Source organism: Anopheles aquasalis, chromosome 2 (genome assembly GCF_943734665.1).
Source record: "Anopheles aquasalis chromosome 2, idAnoAquaMG_Q_19, whole genome shotgun sequence".
Classification (NCBI taxonomy): Eukaryota; Metazoa; Arthropoda; class Insecta; order Diptera; family Culicidae; genus Anopheles; species Anopheles aquasalis.
The window spans coordinates 69,660,647-69,680,646 of record NC_064877.1 but is presented as its reverse complement, the minus strand read 5'-3'; the positions used below and the strand labels follow the sequence as shown (position 1 = coordinate 69,680,646).

General features: G+C 50.8%; 1 protein-coding gene across 6 annotated transcripts in view; it reads left to right on the top strand.

The window, feature by feature from the left end:
* Positions 1-20,000, top strand: part of LOC126571081 (nuclear receptor-binding protein homolog) — a 55,873-nt gene that overhangs the window by 26,125 nt on the left and 9,748 nt on the right. The gene's annotated exons all lie outside the window — the stretch shown is intronic.

The window sequence follows — 20,000 nt, the reverse complement described above, 5'->3', positions numbered from 1 at the left end:
CTACTTTGCTGAAGGACGGTTGAAGCGAGAGTACGAACGGAATACTAATCCCGATCGCAACCGATGACTGATGGCATCGCGCGACATCTCTCGGTGAACGTGGCCAGCAATCATTGGCAGTATCGCTTCGTCTGCATAACATCTTTTTTTATGTTGCTGGTGCTGCAATGATGGTTTGATTTTGGCGTGGAATTAGGCCAACACTGCAGCACCCCACGGTTTATGCAGCTGATGCTGATTGGGCATCTAAATTCCTCCCGATCAGAGGAGGACCGAGGCTGGTGCAGCTTTAGGGTTTCGATCGATTTTTTGGCTTTTCGATTACGAATCCATCGCCCGCTGGATGGCCACGGTGAAGGGGAAGAAGAAGCGGATTGCAAATGAAGTTACAGTGACGACTGAGGAATGGATTTATTTTCAATTTCCTATTCCCCGCACTACAAATCACTTCTGGCACGAGTGTATCTGGCGTGCAAGGTGACAACCCTTCTTGTGACCCCCATGCAGCTTCCGATCCAGTTGATGTGCCTTCCGTTGTGTGATGACACTACGGTGGTATGATGCGCCTGAAGATTGGCTTTCTTCGTTGTTCTCGAGGCCGTTCCGAGGTGTTGTCGAGATTCCAATTTTCTGTTCACCCCCTGGTGCAAGGTAATATGATTTCAGATTCGTCTCCTTCCTTCGGTACAGATGTTGCAAAAGTACTTTTAGTGAACGATGTTGCGCAGTTCTCGCACGCCTCGACCAATGATGAGCCTGTCCAACTCGCTCAGGACACATTAAGCCCGAAACGATCCCCATAATGGATGCGAGAGGAGGAAGTGAACGGCGACTGATCGTAAATAAAATGTCCCGAATGATGAGCTTAGACGTTGGTGGTGCGCGCTAGCAGTCACACCTCGACCGGTACACTAGCCCTAACAGTTTCCACTCTTTATTTGCAGCGAAAGCAAGGAAAAAGGAGCTTATAAGTCGGAGAGGAGGGAGCCACATACGCCAAGCACACTGCACAGCCGGTGTGCCTACGCGTTCGTCTAGCAAATGGAGAGCAGCGAGCATTAAACGTAACGACGATCCGTAGCTGAACGCAGGGGGAGCACAGAGCCCCCCCCCCCAGAGCAAAGCGATTCGTCGCCGTAATCGTCGTCCCGGTCGACCAATTTACTGTCTCTGTCTGTCGTCCGGTCCGGTTTTTCCAGTCCGGCTCGCGCAAACCTTCATCATCATCTTGGTGTTGTGGCTCCCCCCTCGCTGAAGCTGATCTTAAGCTACCCTTTTCCTTCCTTCCCGTAGGCGTAGCGTAGTAAGAATGCATTCAATGAGTGATTTATAAACATCGCAATCCTCCACATTTCGTTTTGCGCACGTTGAATTATTCCTATGACCCCAGTACTATTGACTGCTTGGATGGAGGCTTGAAAAAAGGAGAAGAAGGAAGTTTGATGTTTGTGGCAAGTGGAACGACGGACAATAATGCCCCATGCTGGAGAGCGATCACCCACCAGCAGCAGCAGCAGCAGCAGCAGCAGCAGTCTTCGTTTAATGCGCTCTTTCACCGCTAGCAATGTGCAGCACCATCACTTCGTCATCTCTCTGAGTGCATCGATCGGTGGTGAATTTGTATGCATTAGCCCCTCCGGCAGCGCCCGGCCTGCGCACCAAGCCTGTCTCGGAGCGCATAGTGGCGTCTTGGGCGATGCGATGCCGCCAGCTGTCATCTTGAGCGTTAAAGGGGAGAAAGGTCGTCGTACGCCAATGATGAACGCTTCTTCGCTAGCACTACGGCGAGAGAGGCTGCCTTGCGGGCACCCGCCGCCGCCCCCCCCTTGCAAGTGATCAACGACGACGATCGTGGAATGTGAAGGCCTGGCCGGCAACATTGTTGCGCAGCGAATGCGAACGAGCAGATCGTGCGTCGTGCATCGATCGTGGGTGAGAAGTGAGTGGCGAGTGGCTGTGGTGGTGCTGCTGCATTCGCTTCCTGGTTTGTCGGCCAGGCGGTACGCTCTTTATCAGCAACAGCTGACCGGTTGCTCACTAATAGAGTGACCCCTACTACTCCCATCCTTTCGGCTATAAATATCCAGAGGAGCACGGCGGCGGCGGCGGCGGAATCATGTGAATTCGAATGCGAAGCCTTTATGCTCTACGTTCGTTCGTGCCTGCTTAATTGGCCAATAATGGGCGGGTAGCAAGGCTGTAAAATTTCAAATCTCTTCCTCCAAGTCCCTCCACCGGCCCGGGTACGGTGGACACCACGCCGCCAAAGGGAGCGGGAAGTGACAAGCGACATCGAAATTCGCTCCCCGTCTGCTGGCCGGCCCGTGCCCGGCCCGGCTAGCACGCATGGCCGACGATGAGCAGAGAGGTGCGAATGATGTTCCGCGCTGCGCCAACGCCTGCGACGCTGACGACGACGACCACGAGGACGTTATGTTTGGCGAGCGTAAATTTTGCATGAAAACATCGTCCCCAAAACTCTCGCTTTCGTGGGATAGAGTGCGAAGGGGGTGTGGTGGGTGGTAGTTAGTGGGTGGTCGGAGGGAAGCCGGCAATAATGATGTCCCATGGTGGTGTGTTTGGTGTCGCTGCGATGTCTACTGTCTCGTGGAGAGCATGGCGATGTCGTCGTCGCAGGTCTGTCGCCATTCTGAGGTCCGTCTAAAAATAATGTCCCCTAAGATGATGATGATGATGGTGATGATGACTGCGACACGGACCCCGGGTGCTGGTGGTTGGTACTCCGTCGTCGTCGTCGTCGTCATCGACCTGACGGGGATCGCACATCGTTTCGCGCGAACAGTTCCTGGGGCCTCACACCTAATCATCCTGCCTACGACGCACGGTGACAATGGAACTTCTTGTATCTGAACTTGTGGTGTAGGACATTTCATTCACCAACACCAATGGAACGTTCACTTCATGATTTCCTGCTGTGGAGTGGAATGGAATGGAATGATGCTACTGCTGCTGCGGCGGCGGAAGTCCTCATCCTCCATTCCTGGAGCAAGATGATACCCAAGTAAGAGTGATTGGTAGTACTTGGCCATCGTAGCTGGTGATGAGGTTCGCCGGCAATCCGGTTTCACCATATTTAGCGGCTTCAGCCCACCGACCACGGCAGAGAAAGAGAAGCAGAGAGAAAAGAGACCCCACAATAGACCTTCTTTCCGTCCGCCGTCAAAGTGCGGCGTTAAAAATAGCCAAAAAACCTCCGCAAATCGCATGTCGCGGACGGTGTGAGTGCGAAAGAGTTCGGAACAGACCCCCCCCCCCCCCCTTTGGGAGGGAGTGGTGGAATTTTGCAGTGGTGGCGCGCCCGTGACAAGTCAAGGCCATTGGAATTGCTTTCCGGTTCGGTGAGCGCAACCGTGTGACTACACCCCGGGATGCACCGCTTGCTTGCTTTTTTGTGTTATTTCTCGTATTGGTATTGCTGGTTTTTAGTTTGGCCGAGCACTTTATAGAAAGAGAGAGGTTGTAGGATTACCTTTTTTGGCACAATAGAAATACATTTGCACAACTACAATCCGTGTCCGTGTTTCTAATTCTCTTTTCATTAGTCGAAAAAACCTCCTCACTCTCTTCTTACTCTGCTGGTCTGGTAGCTAACTTCCATGACGTCACAGTCCATGTGTAAGCTGATTGCGAGATGCTTGGAAAAATGGATGTTTTGTTCTTGATTGAAAAAGATGATTCGACAGCGACAGAAAGAGGGTACTACTACGAGGGTTCGCTACTTAGAACTCTCTCTTCTACAACGTTGCCCGTATCATCGCATATTTTCCAACCGATTACAAAGGTTGACTCTGTACATCTCCTTTCTGCTGCCATCATTGTGCGTCAGACAAATTGAATTCGCTCGAAATTCTATGTTTGTTCCTCCCAGTCAGTCCGGTTCCAGCCAGCCTGTCTGTCGGAGTCTGAGTTTGATGGTCTGCCCATTTTGCTGCGCCCCCCCCCCCCCCCCCCCCCCCCCCTTTTGTATGCCGTGGACGACCACCACCATTGATTTTATGGACATCCACGTGGAGGAGGGTCCCACGATGTCGACAACGTCGCGTTCCGCGAACTGTCGGATTGCGATCGTTAGAGGCCTCTGGTTCCAAGCCAAACGCTGCGACCTATTATGCCCATTGGCCCGGGGACAGCATTAGAGCGTCGATTACAATTTGGCCGGACGCCAAACGGTGGCCAACGTTCAAAACAAACGTTCGCGCCCATCTCAAAGTCCAAATCGGTACCGCTCGTTCGCTCTTTTCTTTTTTTTTCTCGCGTTCGATCCAATTCCCACCGGACTGCTGCCAGACGGGGCGCTCTCCATCTCCATCCGCTGTTTCTGTGTGTTGGTTGGTGTAGGCCATGTAGACGGCGGGGTCCCCCTTATCCCCCCAAAAGAGGGGAACTCAATGGGCTTGACGGAAAAAACATTCTCGATAAAACCCGTGGGCCCAGAAAGGAAAGGGCATCAGCTTGGAAGCGTCATAAAAACCGTCTGGGATGCCGTTGCACCAGCAGCAGCAGCAGCATTTGGCGAGGAATCCAGATCCAGATCTCGGCTTAATGTGTCTGGGACGGGCTGGGCCCAATGGTCAGGAAATGGATGGGCGAGATACGAATAGAACGGCGGATCTCATGAACCTATGCATGAACAGGAGGGTATCTTGGCAGAGCAGCAGCCTCCGGGGAATAGCTTATCGACCTGTGCCCCTGCCGGACCCGGAGAAGAACCGGACCGGAAGAACCGGAAGGTGATTTCCTGGGTGAAGGGATTTCTATTTTTTCCACGCGGTGACCCCTTCAACTCGTTATATCGTCAACGGACAGAAAGAAAGAAGGGTCATGGTGATGTGCTACTGGTTCTGTATCGCGCGAATCTGCATTGTGTGTCAATGTCCATTTAGAGCCTACGTGTATCCTCGTTAGCGACTCGAGCTCACTCCGTTCAGACGCTGTGCGCGCCTGTACGACATTGACACCATCATCATCTCGCACGTCACTTAGCACCACGTCACTTGGCAATTGTTTCAACAACGTGTAACGGCCTTCCACTATTTTTGCGCACCATATTGTGGGTGACCATGTGTCGTCATCATCGTTATCACGCGCACACTCTCCGGAGTATCGCAATAATCTCAACCTTCCGGTACACGGAATATATGCGCGATGCAAAGGCAGGGAATTTTCTGCAGCGTTGCATACCACCTACGGACGCAATCGGTTAATCCTACGCAAAATCCTGCTGTCGCCATCCAGCTTGGCCCAGCCAGACAACTATACCTCTGCCGAGACTGATAAGCAGATTGCAGACATTGCAGTTGGTGTGTGGTGTTTTGTTTGCCTAGATTAATATGCTTATCGCTTGGTGTCGTTGCAAGCGGCTACACCTTTAATGCGTGCACATGCTCGTCTGCGCTGCAACCTGCTGTCCATGGTCTGCATTTATTGCAGCACCCAACAGACCGATTGGAAAGTAAGTATGGCGGCAGAAGAAAGGGCAGACAAAAGAAGGTGGTGTTCGTTTGTTAAATATTGAAACAGCTGATAGACCAGCTGATTGTGTGTCTTGCAGACGGCATTTCGGTACGCCAATTCGAACGAACCTCCCTCTCTCCAGCAAACACTAATTTCTCCACAGCGAGCCTGGAGAGAAGTGAACAAACATAATTTATACCACGCGCGAGACTGCCGATTGCTGTTGGGTTGGAAGCTGGTGTAGTATCGTCATCGTCTCTACTCGACTTCCTCGACGTTTTATTGCGATCTTCTCGCACGAGTTCCGCACCGATCCGACAAGATCGAGCACGATTTCAATTTATAGTCTTAGCAATTAATAGTTTATTTTAATAACGACGATTCCAGCCGACCGGGACTGGGAGAAAGAAGAAATTAATCGCTTAATGAAAGGAAGAAATGAGATAGAGGAGAGCTGGCGCGCTGTGCTCTGTTGCTGCTGCTGCTGCTGCTGTTTGCTGGTCGCACAGTTTAGGGGCGTGCATCGTGTTTATGGCCGCACGGGCGGGGCGCATGGGAGTTATAAATTTTAGTTTTTATACCTCCGTTGAACATTTATCAATTTTCACTTCACGTATTCCAATCGGGCCTGTTTCTTCAATCCAATCCCCCCCCCGATTTGGTCCGCAATCGTAAACACAGCTTTCACACTAGTTTCGCCAGCAGCTTAGTGGTGGTAGAGATTGCCATCAGTCTGGGTGGGAATACACGGAAGTTCGTTGTAATTAGTGTACTGGACAATGCTCTGGACCTGTTCTTCGGTTCGACATCAGGATGCAGGTCTCTCTCGCGCCCCATGACAGGCTTGAATGATGTTTGAATGGCTCGTGGGACCTGTCGTTGACGCTCAAATCGTTTTCTAGTTTCTGGTACCACCGGCCGGACCATTTCGGACCACTCGCACCCAGGATTCTCCATCTTCGGGCAGCGACTATATAGGCGTATAAGGATCTGCTGCATCACCTCCAGTTCCTCTCCCGGTGCCCGTTTAGCATAAGACATTGAAGCTCAGGCCCAGCAACGAGGGACGACGGACACAACACAATCCTATCCTCCTCCTCCTCCTCGCTGGCGGTCTCTCGGGTGAAACTGGTTCCGAATCTGGATATTACCGCTACGGCTCAGCCGGTTACGTATAGGCGGCCAACGCCAACGGGGTATGTGCGTGCGAGCGGTTGTGGGCAACCTTCCCCCTGGGCACAGTTGCCTTGTACGATCGCGCTCAAGGTAGCCACGGTCGCTCGCTCGCTCACTCGCTCGCTCGTTGGATTCGTTCCACGCCTTGTCCTTTCCGACATGCAAGCAAGCAACCAAGCAGCTTCCGTCATTGACCTCTGGGTTGTGGTGAGACGAGATGATGATGCCGGTGGTAGGTCATCGTATCTTCTGCCCGAATCTCCCAATTAGTCACTTCGTTTTTATGATGACGATTCGTGTGGTGAAGGAGAGATTATAGTTAGTAGTATTGCGAAACGATGACAGCTTGGGGGCGCTGGCTTGACGTCCTCTAAAAACTCTCGCCGAATCTCTCCTTCGCGATCGGCTTTTACATAAACGAACTAATGCTGCGGAGCGGAGGATTAGGAATCGCGGGTTCCTCGCGGGAACGATCGCACAGCGTTCGAAGACTTCCCATTTGCGGTGCGGTTAGATCGTGATTTATGGTTCGTGTCTTGTGCAAAATTTCAAGAATTCCACTTCGAACCAGCTGTGTGCACGGGCGTCGGGGGAGAGGACAAGGGAGCTTAGCATCAGCGAGAAATGCTCGTAAAGTGGAATTACTTCACTCCCGTGGCAGCTCGGCTTCGAGTGATTTAACATGCCTCTTTGGAGGAAACACGTTAGTGTCATAAACTCTGTCTTCATTCTTTGGGCCTCGAGAGAGAGAGAGAGAGAGAGAGAGAGAGAGAGAGAGAGAGAGAGAGAGAGAGAGAGAGAGAGAGAGAGAGAGAGAGAGAGAGCGAACGTCATTATGACTCCTAGCAAGCACCAAGATACGGCAGATGCTGCTGCTGCAACGCAACTATAAACGATCATTCGGAAGAAAGAAAGTAATTCTTGCCAAACGGCAATAACTTAGTCACGATACGCACTCACCCACAATGGTGACCCCCCCCCCCCCTGTCTATGACGCATTTCGAACAGCGATGGGATTGCTATAAGCCGTGTACTAAGGCCTTCTCGGCTTCTCGGCTTGCGCGAGCGCCCCGTAATTATCATTATTTGCACCGCGGACCGCGTTGCGCACACGAAGAAGAGGGGGGCACACATTTGTCATGGACGCAGTGCTTTCTGCTGCGATGTGTCACAATAAATCTCCAGCTCCAGGGACACAGAAAGAAGCGATAGTATGTGTGGTGCATTCGCACTTCACCCACTCCCTCTCTCTCTCTCCCTCCCTCCCTGTCCAGGTGACAAGTGCATTCATTTGCGAAAGCGTAGCGCCGTCTCTCCTGCAAACAGCAAATGGTGCTAATAACCTCCACTCTTGTCTCGGCACAAGACAGGTTCGCCATCGGGGGAGGGCACTGCGGTAGCCTCTTCTGGGTGCTACAATGCAACAGCAACAACAGCAGCAGTAGGGTTCACCTTGAACAATGACCAATGCGAGACGCATCACGATGTGGAGCAAATTGGTGCTTGAAATTAACAACTTTTTTTTCTTACCACGAAGAGAGAACACAGAACAACAAGCTGTGTGCTGATGGGCGCGCTCTGGTCACTGATGATGCACCATTAGGGAAGGGGGCATCAGTGGCCACGTTCTCTCTGCCTCTTGTTGCCGCGAAAGATGACTGACAGCAGCTGCATCGAGATTTGGGGTGCGCAAAATTCCAACTAAATTTGTCCACGGCTGCAGCCCGAACCCGTAATGGATTTCACGATTGGATTTTACGATCTTTCTCGAAACGCGGTCACGAGATGCGCATTGTGGCTGGCCCAGTGTGCTCGACATCTTCTGGTTAACATTATCAGCCTGAATGTTTTATCTTTGATGAGTCCCTTCCATCACAGCTAAACTGAGGCACTCGAGAGAGAGAGAGAGAAAGAGAGAAGGCCCTTGAAAGAGTCTCGGTCAAACTGCCAACAACAAATTAATACACATGACTGACTTATCTTTGAAAATATTCTCCACAAATCACCAACAAGCCCCCAGACCCCGCCTCCTCGCGTGTGTGGAGTGTATATCCAGCATCACAGCTTCTCGTACGACGCTCAGCGCTCTTGAACTACATTTTGCGACCGAGCGCTGAAAGCGAAATTAGATCCGGAGATAAACCGATCATCGACGACGACGACGATCGGGGGGCGGCTGGGTCACTACCGCTTGACGCACAGCAACAGCAACACTAATGCTGCGCTATACAAATAAGCTTGGGGGATTATGAAGGGATTATGATTTATGTATCGAGTTTAATTTCTCTCAAGTACCGCCCCGCCCCCTTCCTCCACCACGCACCCAATAAATCAATCTCAAACGAGTGGTGGATGATTGATGGAATTGCGGAGGTAGCATTTAGTGTGGCTAAGCTGCTGCTGCTGCTGCTGCTCAGTCATCACTTTCGTTTGCGTTTGTTTTTGGTGGATTTAAATTGTGTGCTAAGAGTCTCTAACTCACCGACCAAAAGCTTTCTTGTATGTGTTTTTCGTTCTAATTCCTTTTGGAATCATTGGAAGGAGAAGGCGCAGAAAGAACGAAAGAGAATACCAAGCGCCGGCATGCTGATTTAGCATTAAAAAGAGTGTGCAAACATAAAACACTCGTCCTCATTCTCCTGTACGGCGCACCGTATGATATGCAGCTCGATGATGACGATTGTGTGCTGGCGGTGTGGGGTGGTTTGCCAATCTGATTTTGCAGCAGGAACAGAAGGAACACAACAAACCCAAACCCCTCCCCCATTCAAATGCTCGAATTCGAGAGCACATTTTGCTCGGTTGGTTTGTCTGCACCAAACAAAAATCGAAATTCGAACGTCATCATCATCATCATTTGACTTGGTTAGTAGCCGCATGAACTGCCGGTGGGGACTTTTGCTGACATGAAACCTCCTGGTGCTGATGGTGGTGGTGATCTGGCATGCGTCATTAAACGCGTGAAGATTTATTTATATTTGTAAAACATTTTATGCGAATTTCGGCGTCGGCGTGTCCTTCTGCCTTTCGCTTCCCTGGTTTTTGGCCCCTGATCGGCGGCTCGATCTTCTTCTGCGTAATGCGCGGTTCGCTCCATTCATGATACAAAAAAAAAAAAACATTCGGCGAATCTCGCGGTGCTGCGTTCCTGTAATGTTTGCTTTACTGCTGCAACACGCCTACCAGACCGGGCGCCACCCTTATCGACCTTCGAGAGACACAAAACCACATCTGCTCCATGGTCGAACCAGGCAGACAGCAGGGCAGGGATACGATGTTTGCGCTGCGATTCGAAACGGTCCAATTGGCGATTTTTTTTTTTGTATCGTATCGTCATCGCTGTCCAAACAACGCACAATCCATCCCTTTTTCACTCGGACACTCGGACGCTCGGACGAGATACGCCACAAATCCAATCCGCACATGAATGAAATGGTTTGTATGTCGCACGCTGCATATCATCGGGACGTGCCCCGTGGAGTGTGGATGGGGAGGCGGGCACGGTTTCGTGACGGTTCCGTGACCGCAAAATCTTGACTTGGCAATAACAGAGCAACGTTGCGGCCACCGTAGCACTAGACTCTATCCGCGAGAGATGCGATTGTATTTACCATGCGCCGATCGTCTGGCCTCGGTGGCCTAGTCCCGGATCGTATTACCTACCGCGTCGGTGCACCCTGGCTGCTGGCTGGCACGTGGTGCCGCCCTTCGCTCTGCTCCTCTTCGCAAGGTATGCGAACCGTGCACGGACACTGGCAGCAGCAGCTCAGGTTTCCGCCTCGTGTACGTCTTGAATGAAACAAATTCCACTTCACTGTATCTCGCGTACCAGTCCTCGTTCCCGTTCAGTCAAAACCCGTATCACGGTGAACCACATTATCATCACCTGATGGAGCACACTTTGCCAGGAAAAAAACCGCCAAATATGCAAAACATGCTCGATGCATAGCTCGATTGAGATACGAGAGGGAGGGAAGACAGCAAACAAAAAAAAAGGACGACCGAAGGAAGAGAAAAAAAAAACTCCGTCGCTGAATTTAACGGGAATTTTTACTGCCAATCCATCTCCTCGTGGCCACCGGCCACCTTCTTGATTCCGCTCAAAAAAAAAAAGAGGGAGGTGATTCCCGGGGGTTTGTTTATGTTAACGGGGATGATGATGATGTGACGGGGATGAACAACGTGTGGACGGCGGCGGACACACCACGCTCATCTCACAGAGCACACACAGGTTAGAGCATGCGTCCTCCTTCTCCCGCTCCCGAGAGGCGCTTGGTGGTCGCGGTACGCGGTTTTGATAAGCACTTGCGGCGCTTTGTCCGATTGTACGGAGAAGGCACGTATCGGTGCGGACGGCGGCGACGTTGAAAAAGGGTTGGCATCGCTTCGCGGTCGTCGTCGTCGTCGTCGTCGTCGTCGTCGTCGATGATAAGACTCAGCGCGATAAGCGGGACAGTTCTTCGACTTGTTGTGTGCATATGTGTGCGTTTGGGAGCAAGAGATTGCAAGCGAGATGTGTCTATTCGCCAATTGAGAGTGGCGTTCACGTGAATGAATGGCCAAGTACTATCAATTCAGTTGGAGGAGGAGGAGAACGAGGAGGAGGATTTTTGTTGCGTCTCCTGCTGTTGCACTCAGTTGCTGAGACGCCATTTTGCTACTTGACTTGAAAGCACGAGAAGTGAACGACAAACTCGCGAAATCGCGACAACAAACAGAGTGCGCCACATGAGCCCCCAAAGACAGACATTAGAAGAAGTTTGATGGTCCCCCTCGGCCAACAGAGGGCAGAATATTTTACGAGTTTTACGCAAAAACCCGGTGGTTCACCTTGACCCCCCCTCGAGGCCCAGGGTGCGCACTTTACGTCGCGTTCGTTCCAACAGTGATTGCGATTGCGTGGTTTGTGCGTTTGCGTCCTTCTCCGCCCATACCACCGCCCTCTTTACCCGCCCACCCCGAAAAAAACAAACCATTTCTAGGACGTTCTTTGCCCTCGCGCGCGCCTCATAACGGTTCGCTCATAAAGGTTGAGTTTGGTGGTGAAGCGAAACCGTCGTGATAGACCTTCTGCCCGAGGCTCTCGTTGCTGCTGCTGCCCCTGCTGCCTTTGCCATTGCTTCCGGAAGCGATTGAGCGACAGACGTGTCTGATGGATACATATATAAATATCTACATGCTGGCGATGTCTCGCGACGTGTGTCTCACGCTACTACGCAGTAGTCAGTGGACCAAACAACCATGACCACCCATCGGAGGCGATCGTAGCGGCGGCAGCAGCAGCAGTCGCTCGCAGTACACAACAATGTGCCGTTGTTCTGTTCTGGTGGGATAAGTCTAAGCACTCGTGATCGCTACGCCCGGTTACGATTTGGCCTCCCAAAGAGCGAGAGATCGAGGTCTTCTCGGTGGTGGCGGCGGAACCGTGAGGTGGAAAATCGGTTTTCACGGCTTATTATCTTTCGCGATGCGGTGGAGAACGACCCTTCCCTCTTCCCTCTCCCCCCCTGGGCGGCCAAAAAACCTGTGGCGACACACGACATTGGCGCCAATGATTGATGCCTTTGAGTTGACGCGAACTGCGCGCCCTCACTGCCGCTTCGAGTGATCGCGATCATCATGTGGCGGTTGCTGCTGCTGCTGCTGGTGGTGGGGTTGGCCTAAATTCAAATACCACGCTCCACGCCACGTCACTCAGCAGCAGTCCGCGTTAGAACTGCCTTTCGATAGTGAACCACCGGGATCGTACCGAGGCGCGATTGTTGACGTTCTTCTATTTGAATTCGTGCCAGGGGGAGGAGGCGACTAATCAACGATTGCGCAACATCAACCGAGCAGCTGAAAATCGAAACAATGTCATCATCATCAGCATCTGTCAAATGGACAAATGCGCGTGGCCCTCTCTCTTGCCTCCCACCCACCGCCCAGGGTGACAATAAAGCGCTTCTTCTTCGGGGTGGTTTCTGTGTCCCCTTTTCGGCTGCCTCTTATAATGCTCCATCAATAACCGGGGGGTTGTTTAATGAGGGTGAGTCAATTAAAATTAATTGCTTTTTAACAGTTTGAAAGTGATATTTATAAGCCGAAAACATATCAAGGGGACACACTTTTGGATACACGCGGCGGTGACCAGTATGCTGTTCGGTGTACGCGATGTTGCGAAATGAAGCTTTTCGACCATCGGAACTCTTCCCTTTGCCAAAGAGTCAGTTTCGGTTCTAGAAACCTGGCATCCCATTACCTGGGATGATGTTAGATGCAGCAAAAGACATTAACGCAGCGTATCCAGCGCATTATTTTACATTTTAACGATCGGACGACCGTAAATTAGAGGTTCCTCTTTGTGTGCGTTGAAAAGCTTTTCAAACCAGCACCGAAATCCGTCCTGTGGTGTAACAGAGCAACCTACTTAACATACCGGGTTCGGTGAAGCGGTTCCAAATATGTTTTTTGGAAATCTAAGTCTATTTGCTAAAAAATGGAAGCGTATTTGCATGGTGCGACCCGACCGCCGCGCTATTTCGATGCAACAATAATGTTATTGTGTCGCGCTTAGGCCTAATCCATGACTCATCGGAAGTGCGAGCCCGGCACCACTGGTAAGGAATTAATATGCTTTAGGTGACGCGTGGTCTCAGCACATGACCGTTACCCACGTTCAACGCTTAATTGCATTCAAATGCTTCCTGCTTTGCTTTTTGGTTCCCTGCTGGTGACCCAGCTCCTGTGTTCATTGTGTTTGTTGCTCTCTAGGCAGGCAGGCAATCGATTGTGCTTTTGGGAGGCGAACATGAAATGGAACACAGAGAGAGAGAGAAAGAACCCAGGCCAGAGCTGCTTATGAATCATCGTCGTCCAGCTCCGCATACCTACGTGATGATGTTTGGCAGCACAACACATGATTCGGAATGATGTTGTTCTGTTCGCTGTTTCGATTCAGTTTAGATCCCAATCAACGGTCGCCCACGCCAAGGAGGAGGACTCCTCCGAAGTACTGGAAGTCATAAAGACAACTGCTTCCGATTTGTCTCTTTTCCATTGCTCCTGGTCGCCAGTCTGTTAAAGCTTATCAACTCATTCGTTATGCTAATCTCCACTCGATTTGCTGCTGCTGCTAGCAACGCGTGAGCGGTTCGCGACAAACGCTGGCAATGAGGAAATTAATGTAGCAAATCTAATCTAAAATTCCGTCCCGTTTTTGGGACTCAAAAAGAGACAGCGACTCGATGACGAGACGACCATTGCTGTCGATCTAATGAACCGAACCGAACTGGTGGCGTCTAGCTGCTCCCCGCCGCTGGTGCGGCTCTGTCGGCGCTGGCGAGTTACTGTTTTAAAATCCCACAAAAAAAAAACCTGCCGCCACTGGGCGTCTCCATTTTGGCGCCAATCGCAAGGGGGGGAGGTTATTGTGTAACACGAACCTCTTCGAACTACTCGGAACAGTGTAGTTGCGCGCTCTCGAGTGTTTCATCGAACAAACCGAACGTCTCGTCAGCGTCGTGGAGTGAAGACCCGGGGGTGGCCCAGCCCCCCGGGTGGGTTGTCAGCTTGACATTGAAATGCTTCTGTCGATCGCTACTTTGTGACTGTTTGCAGATTGCTCGCTGCCCAGCGAAGGATGGCTTTTCCGGTGTTTAGTCTGCCTGATAAAAACAAATATCGCTCTCGTTCGCTCGCTCGTGCGGTTCTAGTGGCGAAGGTTCACCTCAGAAGCTGCTCAAGTGAGTGGCCTGTGATTTACGTTGCGCCGCTCACCACGACCCAGCGTAACGGGCGTCATCGAGGACTACATTGTAGGTGGACAGTGGTGTGCGTCGTCGTCGTCGCCTTTTACAACCGAGCCGCCAATTTATTGCGGTTCAATTTACCTATAAATAATATGCAATGGAAGAGGGTCTTAACAAAAGTAATCCTCTTGACCGATGCTCCTTTAAAATGGCTTCCGATGCCGTGTCCGGCCTTCCATCTGTCAGCCACATGTGATGCACTGCGTGGAAAATTCAATAAACACTCGAATTGCATTGTTTTAAGTTGGTGCCACTGCAGATATCGCTCATTTGATGATGACGAGCTCACTTTATCACGAGCTACAGAACAATAAACAGACAGATATATGTCGTCTGGTGAAAGAAAGTCATCAGAAGTAGCTGCATCATCCCTCGGGGAATGGGTTGACATGCATCAAAAGAACAATTGACATGACAATGTACATCACACGCATACACACCGAGAGCTTGTCACATGGCGCTGATTGAGTAAACTTTCGATCGGTCTCGGGGTCATTCTCACAACAAAACACATGGGCACCACCATCAGGACCATTCGCATGTTTTGACCGAAGAAAGTCATCTCGAGGCGATCGGTCGGTTGTGACCAGTTAAAGCTCTAGTGCGCGATCCACCGGAGGGCGGTGCGCAACAACTAATTCAGTTAATGACGCCGCACCCGGTCACTGTCGTCGTTACTGTCAAACAATACTACCCTTCACGCCAAGGCAAGCGCGTACATCGCGGATTGAGGTACAATTGTAGCTGCTCGCCTAGTAGCGTATCGCGTCTCTCGTATAGTAGAACGTCGTAGAACGTGGCCAGCCACTACGTCAGCATGCGTCAGCGTCGCTGCTGTGTACATTCACCGTGTGTTCCGCCTATTTAATTAGGCGCCGGCAGTATGGCGCCACCAAGCCGCACGCTTATCGAGAGCGTTGCGAGCGCGCGCGAGGCACTCAGACGACTCGGACCCGGACGCCAGACGCCAGTTTGGTGGTAGCTTCTCGCCTTGCCTTGCACCGCCGGCCGCACTCATTATGTGTGCTCTGCTGTGTGTCGCTATCGTGCTAAATTTCTTATTCAACTACGCCAGAGTTCCAATCGCGGGCGTGCTCACGGGGTCAAAGCATTTGCTTCTATTAAATTACCCCCGCCCCCCGGCAATCAGCAATGCGCGCACCACCCACCCGCCGGTTGTTTCACGGTCACGCGGTGGAGAAGATAGCAGCATAACCGAATCGAAAAGAAGCCCGGGTGGGGGGGGGGGGGGGGGGCGCATCCTGCGCCCGATCGATGGAGATAGATGCACCGCGCAATGCGGAGGGGAAAGAGCGCAAGAGGCGCGGCGATGGTATGCAAGCGTGGTGGTGATGGGCGGCCCCCCCTTCAGTTCAGTCACGTGCACCGCACACTCGTCACGGGTTTACGGTGGCATCAGTTTTTGTTTATCATCTTTTCGCTGCCTCCGCGCTCGCGCCCTCCGCATGGGGCACCCAACGCATCGGAACGCGTAGTTTTATCGAAGTGAAACATGTAAACACGCGCTGCTTTAGTTCTCTGGCTGCGGCTTTCCGCTTGGCGCGCAAAGTTCTTCGGAAGTCTGCCTTGGACAACACGAAACTCCTTTCGACCTTTCTAAAGCACCGCACCGTCGCACTGGGAGCTGGATAAAGGTCAGGGCGCGCACGCTCTAATGGTGACCCTCCTCCCCCTAGGTACACAGAGTTCTAGTTGCGCTTTGATGGTGGCCCCAAAAAGAGATATCAAAGAATCTTCGCAGGAAAACAAACTTATGAGCGGTTTTCTCTGTTTCTTCGCCATGTTGGTGTTAATTACTGCAAGAAAAGGAAACACATGCGGCGCCTTCTCTATGCCGATCTGGCCTTGGGAGTTTAATAATCGTGTGAAAATTCCTCACAAAAAACGAACTACTTTCTCCTTCTGGTGGCCAGCTCATTGTGTCGAGAAATGGAGAAACGGAGAGCGTTGCTGTGGAATACTCTCAAAGGATCGTCTATCATCCGCTCAGTAGCAAGCGTTTAGCGGATCGGATTGATAAATACGTTGAACGAAAGGTTCTTAGTCGAGATTTCTGCGTCTTCAACATTAAAAGTTCATTCAATAATAGTGATATAATAATATTCAATAATATTCAATAATAACAGTTCATTTTTCAATCATTCATTTTTCCTATTGAAGTTGCTTAAATTATCATCCAAAGCTGTACAATTACAATTTGGTTATATTTGTTTATTTGTGCTCTTTTAACCAATAATTAAACAAAAATGATTCAAAACAAACAAATCCCTAGATAGATGACGGTCTTGTCCGCAGAAGATAACTTCTCAGTTGAAGAGAAATAATGATTGCAATACTAGAGGTTTTTTGATAGCTACTTGCACTGTTGAGTAACAACAATTTTGACATTTTTATCTACTGCGAAAATAAGCCAACATGACATTAAACATTTTGTTATTTAATTAACAACAACGGTTTAACAGTGGCTTATCGATTTCCCTAGCATTTAATAAGAACACCACTCTATTTTGATACATCTGTTAAAAAACCTGCAATTGTTGATTGAAAGCCAATGTTTATCTACGCTAATATGATACGATCGTGTTTGTTTTGTATTCTGTGGCGCATTTGTTGCGAGACCTGTTTGAGACTTCTTTCCTGCAGCAACTTTTCACTCAACGGATAACTCGCGAGACGGTGACGCCGCTGGTGGCCCTCTAAAAAAGCGCGAAGGACGCCCGACAATCGTTCGCCTCGTGCTCATTGTATTGTTTACACAGAACGCAGAACCCAACGCAGCTACTACCGCACCCACACGAGCGGCAGCACCGCGCAGCTACTAGCGAAAGGCGAAAGTAGAAAAATCATGTTAAAAAAGAAAATCTCAAAACCACCATCACTTCCCACTCATGGCCATTTGAGGATCTTCCTGTACCCTTCTTCTTCCCTTCGTTACTACCCTTAGTTCTCGGCAGCTTCTGCTCGGCAGCTTTACAACGACAAAAGATAATTACTTACGGCTTTACAGTTCCCTTTTCGCGCGGCTTGTTGTTTGGTTGGCTTGGAAGGTTCTATTTTTCGTTTTCGTTCCACCAACCATCCTCGCCTTCAATGGCAGTGTTGGTATGTGTGGCGCCGCCCGGTAGCTTCCACTCTTCTGTTCTTCCCCTAAGGTCTCAGAAAGGAGGGGGGGGGGGGGGGCACCCAACAGGACACCCCGTCCGCCGCCGGATTCACGGTTTCGGGTGAGTGATGACCGTCTGTCGCGCTCACGTTTGTTTGGCACTTTTGATGGATATTTATAGGTGGCCAGTCGCACGCGGCCAATTACTGGTTAGCGAATGTTTGAGTGTGTTGGCCCCTGGTGATTCTGTGCGCCTAATGAGAAACAGGTGTCCGTGGGTGGGCGGGTGGGTGGGTGCGCTGCTGCGAATAAAGTGAGGAAAGGATAATCCGGAACAAGATTTTCCAAACACCTGCTGTGGTTCGTTCTGATAAGAGGAGGGATTGGGTGCCACACCGGTTCACGGTTTAGTTGATATCTGTTTTGATCCGCATGTCATTGGAGTAGAAAGAACCATTACTCAAAGCAATACCAGCCTCGTGGGTCTGTTTGACAGTTTTGCTGTCAGGGAAACGCATCTATGACAATGTAGCTTCAATGATCCGTAAATCGTTAAATGGATGAGCAGCAGAATGAAAGGGATCATGTTGATCAGCAGATTAGCTTAGTCGATTGATCGAATGGTAGCCCTTTGATCCCCGTTAAAGAGAGAGGAAACAGCGAATTAAGAGGAACGGGAACGGAGGATGTTGAATAGTGTGAGTGCAGCAATGTCCTAAAAGGGGGGGATGTTCCCTCTCCCATCGTCGTCGTCCAATTTCGTCGCCATTTAAATTTAGAAAGCCCAAAAGAAACAAAACATCTAAACATACACCCCACGCGAGACGGTGGGAGGTGGCACACGCGACACCACCCAGTAGCAAGAGGTGGCTGGCGCCCCAACATACACTCCCCGGGACTAGCAGGGCCAGGGGGTGGAAACAATAAATCGGATCCAATAAAACTACTGGGGGGGGGAAACGAGATTATAAATAGTGATCGTGCCTGTCGAAGAATAAATAAATCAAACAAGCTATTACCGGCGGCAAGCTGAGCGACGGAGAGAGACAACAACGTTAGAATTGGCGACGTGAAAATAGTTTTCAACAAGCAGTAGCTCGAGCAGCTTTTGATGCACCGCAAATGCGTCGCCAACACGTGGACTACGCTGTTCCGGCTCCGTAGCAATGGAGGCGCCTAAGAAGGGTTTATGGTTCCGCCTAGTCTGCTTTCAATGGCCGGCCAGATTTCGGCAATCCCGCTATTAATTGGAAGCTACCATTTCTCATTCACTATGCAACAGCATGAACATCCCAGAGAGAGAGAGAGAGAGAGAGAGAGAGAGAGAGAGAGAGAGAGAGAAAGAGAGAGGGATCGTGAAGCTATTTTGCCTAAATTGTGTTGGACAAACCAAGGATGGGGACAGTTCGGAACGATTATTAGGATAATCGTTCGATTGAAAACCCTCTCGCACCGTCTCGTCCCTTCATGAATAGTTGAGCAAAGTTGAGACTCGTTTCTCTGCTATACTGGCCGTGTTTTGACCGGTGTACTGGCCACAACAACAACAACAACAACAACGGTGGCGACGACTCCACGCTCCACCCGAGCAAAGCTGTTAATGAATCGCCGAACATGACACCTAATTAAAAGTGAACCCTTGCGCGACCACCGCAATGTCAGTCTTTGGCAAAAGATTCGCCTGAATTCGTTTGCACGGTGAGGGGCCCGGAACCGCAACCAAAAAGTCGTACAACCCGTTGACATGTCGCTGAGCCCCTCTGGTGGCGTCGTCTCTTTTGTCAGCCAACCGTCACCCGGATCGCGCGGGCATGCAGTGCTGCGCAGCTGTTTCACCCCATCATAGGATCCACCGTTATCCATCCGATGGACGGCCACGCCAAAGATGATCTTCATTTATCTCTAATTAAACGAAATTTTCTTTCCAAACCAAATTCTGTCGCGCGCGTCACTCTCTCGTGTCGGATGCCGGACCGGACGAGGGCGCGGACCGGCGCAGCATCTACCGTAGCGCGCCGTCGTATCTTTGGCCCGGGTTTTTCGGTCTTAATTTGAGTATCGCGGAAATGATCTTCAACGATCCGGGGTTGGATTGAGTAGATTACGAGGAGGGTTGGGCACAACGCAACCGGGACACGGCAGTGAGCGCTCGCTCCTATCGAAAGCCAAAATCCAATCCCCTGCCGCTGCAGCACGGTCGATAACACACACTTCTGGTCAGGTCGGGCCAGAATCAATATCAATCTAACACCGGACATTTGTAAGGGCGCAGACAGACCGAGACCACCCGGCTCGGAGTGAGCGAGTGTATCAATGTCAATGTTCAATCGCTATCAATACCAATTACTGCACCGTACGGCTCCGTCTCCGGTCCAGTCTACACGTGGTCCTACAGTGATCCTCGTGAATAATATACTAACCGGCGTCGAGACAGG